The following is a 4,280-nucleotide window of genomic DNA, read 5'->3' on the forward strand; positions in this document are numbered from 1 at the left end:
TTCCAGGATTTTTTTCCAAGTCAATTTGTTGTCCTTTCAGTCTTAGTTGTGCAGGGCACAGCTCAGCTCCAGGTTCAGCTCCAGGTCCAGTTGCCAATTGCTAGTTGTAGAGGGCACAGCCCACCATCCCTTGTGGGAGTCAACTGGCAACCTTGTGGTTGAGAGCCCACTGGCCCATGTTGGAATCGAACCTGCAGCCTTCGGAGTTTAAGCACAGAGCTCTAACCGCCTGAGCCACTGGGCCTTCCCCCAAGACGGCTCTTTTTAAAAACATTCTCATCAGCACCTTGCTGGGTGGTGTGTAAGCCTCAACCCCATTTCTGCCAGGCTGTAGTCTATAAAGTGCATATTGAAGGAGGGGTTAGATGTATGAGGAAGGTGGGTCGAGCAGTAGAGGGGAAAAGAAGTGAAAGGAAAGAAAGAGCCAATCACAGGATAAGGAAAGTAAACGGGAGAAAATTAGAACCAGTGCAACTTCTCAAACAGCCTTTCAAGCTCAGGATGGGCTCCAGTGTAAGGCAGCTGTCAATATTCAATACCTGGCTGAGCAAACACCGCCACCCCGTGGCCAAGGAGAGTGTGACTGTCGAGGGGTCAGTTTGGAAACCACCTATTTGAAAAATGTGAGCAAATGGGTAGAAAATTTAAAATATTTAAAATGTGTGTGTAAATGTATGCTTGGGGTGTAGAAACCAGAGAGTAGTAGAGATGATAGTAGAAGGTAAACGAGGAACATGCATCCTTTCTTTATAGCTGACATTTATTGAATGTTTATAACGTGCCAGGCACAAGTCTAACTGTTGAGTGAGGATTATCTCATTTATTCCTCATATCAACCTAATGAGATAGTACAACTATATATCCCCATAATACATCTGTGGAAACTGAGGCACAGAGGGGTGAATGCACCTGGCCCAAAATCACTCAGCAAGGAAGTGGCGGTGCCAAAAGTTCAACCCTGGCAGTTCAGCACAGAGCCCAGTGCATATATTGGAAACAGAAAGGAAGCCAGAGATTGAATGTAAAATTTCAAATAAAAAAAAAAATAAAAAAAAAAATTCAAAGATTTGTAAAGTAAGTAGGCACAGGAGCTGAATTAATAATGAAAACATGGAAATAATTTACCTTTCCCCAAGTGAATCACTCCACAAATATTTACTGAGCCCTGAGTCTGCTAGGCTCTGTGGGGGCTGCGAGTCTGATGTGGGGTACAGTTCCCACCCTCAGAGAGTTCATAGTCGAGTTGGGGAAATAAAACACACATGTAAGACACAATCAGAAAGCCACATATAACTGCATTAAAGATGCTGCAAATTGTGCAGGGTCCAGTATAGGTGATGAACAGAAGAAATTAGGAGGCAGTAGCGAATGAGGCTAAGGAGTGGGGAATGGGAGCATTGTATAATAGGCCATACTAGGTTAACGGAAGTGTCTGGAATTCAAATGAGCACGAAACAAAGGACTTGGACTGCACAGAGACAGATTAAATACTGCTGGGAGGGGAGCTTTAATGATCAGTAACAAACCCCACCTAAGTTGTCGTCCTGCACATTAATTGACTTTTTAAATATTGTACTCCAACTCCTTCCAAAAAGCATTTCAGCAGTAAGATCTCCTGGGCCTCCCATGTCAAAAGAATGCTTTCTTGCCACTCTTTATCTCTGTGACTGCCAAGAGAGGCAGGGAGTGTGTAAAGGGGAAGGGACCACATGGAGGGAGAGAAGAGCTCAGTGGCCTGCAGCATAGACTCGAGCTGGTCTAGATTCAAATCCCTGATTGATCTTGCTAGCTGTGTGACTTTGGGCAAGTTACTTAACCTCTCTGTGCTTGTTTCATCATTAGGTTGTGATCAGGATTAAGATGATTTAATTCATGTAAAGCACACAGAACAAGGCTCGACACTCAGTAAACTATTCCAGTATAATTGGAATAAGAGTCATAGTCACATCTTAAAATGCTTATTAATGAACTTTTCTCTTTTGCATTTCAGTGTGGCTGACCCTGTCCCTAGTCACCTTGAGGCAACATCTGCCTGGAATAGGGGGATACAGGGTTATGACTGGGGCTAGAATCAGAAAGGAGGTAGTATTGCCACTTGAGGTGGCAAAATAAAATGTTTTTTAGTTGAAGCCATGATTGTGAAAACCAGGCTTTGTTGTGAAAGAGAGCCATTTTCTGTGTCCCTTTGGCTCTCAGTTAAACACATCAAAAGCAAATCCTAGAGGGCTGAGGCCACATTGCTCTTGCAGAGCAAAAAGGACATTCTTTCAGTGTGAGGTACCTGGAAAAGGAGACTTGCTGCCCCAGAGAAAGGTGGGCTACGCATGCGAGGAAGTGGGCCATGGGCCCTGGGGGATTGTGGGAAAAGAGAGCCCCCTGCATCCTTACCTAAGCCCAAGAAGCGGCATATTGAATCAGTTGAGAGAATACCAAAAGTTTAGGGGCATTTTTTTGTTACTTCCCAGTGGTGACTCTCTGAGGGACACTTGTCTAGGGCACCACCTCATCACCCATTACCAAGGAGACGAGCGCAGACAGAGGGAGGGCCGGATTAAGCCCTCTGGTATGGACACAGCGACCCAGAAGCCCAGCCTTGCCCAGGGGAAATGGAATGTGAGGCTGAGGCTGAAAGCTTTCCATTTCTCTCTTCCAGAAGGGGAAGATGTTGGCTCCAGAGTCTGCAGACCTTGGCAGCAGAGTCCAGCAGAATGTGTAGGGCCCAGGTATGAGCTAAAACTGGTCTGACCTGTTCCCAGGACCAGCCTCACTCCAGAAGGTCCCACAGGAACCTGTGTCATGAGGTCACACACAGTTTCTCTCCCAAACACCCGGGTGCTGCCATCAATAAAAAAGAGGGGGGTGAGGCATTCTGAAAGACAGAGCATTTTAAGTCTAAGATATCCGGTAATTCCAAAGGCACTATTCAATTTAGCCGAGACGGAGACACCAGGCTTAGCAAGGCTTTTCTGTTTTGTTTTTTGGGGTCAAATGGGGACAGGGAATCATGAGGAAGTTCAAATCCATTCTAGAATATAAAGAAAGGAGCTACATTTTATTTGGACTTCTGAGCACAGTGTGAGGAAATCAGTGATTCTGCTACCTTTAAACACAGACACAGTAAGTCCACACGTACCGTTGTCTATAGGTTCTTGGAACAGATTTTAAGCAAAATGACATATAACAAAACCAATTTTACCGTAGGCTAATTGATCCACACAAGAGTTAATTTCCTGTAGCATATTTCTGGTCACAAAAACATCGCTAAACTAATTAAAAATCCAAAACACTTCTAATATTAAACATTGAAATAAATGTGAGCTATACAGACATTTAAGAGATGAATAAAAACAAGATGATTCTTTTCCAACCTGCTTATTCCAGGGTCGCAGTGGCTGTAGGCTCTCCCGGCAGCTCAGGGTGCTTAGCGGGCAACCCACCTGCCCTTCCATCACAGGCCGCACTCACACCCTCACCCACACCCACACTCACTCGGACTGGGACAATGTAGACCACACGTGCACATCTTTGGGATGTGCGAGGAAACCGGAGTGCCGGGACAAAACCCACACAGACATGGAGAGAACGTGCAAACTGCACACAGACAGTGGCCACGGCTGGGAATCAACTGTTTTTTTTTCTTCTCATCAACCTTATATGGAACAACATCAAACAAAATGACTTTATTCAGGACCTTCTGTGTGTGATGGAAGAGTCAGCTGTTCTTAATACCCAGACACCTGCCTTTGCTTATAAAGCAAACTTTCTGGAATGCTGGAGAGTTCGGGGGCCTTGTAATCACCTGAGGAACTTAAAAAAACAAAGAAAGACACTGACACCCGGGTCCCACCTCAAGACATTACCGTTTAATTAGTCTGTGGTGTAGCCTGACTTCAGAATTTTCCAAGGCCACCCAGGTGATTCTAACGGGAAGCCAAGTATGAGAACCACGATACTGAAAAATATTTTCTCCCTTGGTCAGGATATTCTCACTGAATATAGAACTAATAGAGTGAGGAGTATTTGTTCTTACTGAAAATACAATTTTCCTGACACGAGGGGAGGAAAAGGCCATCCAAGGAGAAGACCTGGCTAACCTGGTGTCTTTCTGGTGTACTTCGCATCCTCCATAGAAAAGCAGGTCTTCAGGGTATCAAGCCATCCGCGTGTCAAGAGCAGCACTGTCTCGTATAACACAAACCACAAATGCCAACCGTGAACAGCATTTTAAATTTTCTAATGGCATATTTTAAAAATAACTACAAAGAGGTGAAATTCATTTC

The sequence above is a fragment of the Rhinolophus hipposideros genome (assembly GCF_964194185.1).
Source record: "Rhinolophus hipposideros genome assembly, chromosome: X".
Lineage (NCBI taxonomy): Eukaryota > Metazoa > Chordata > Mammalia > Chiroptera > Rhinolophidae > Rhinolophus > Rhinolophus hipposideros.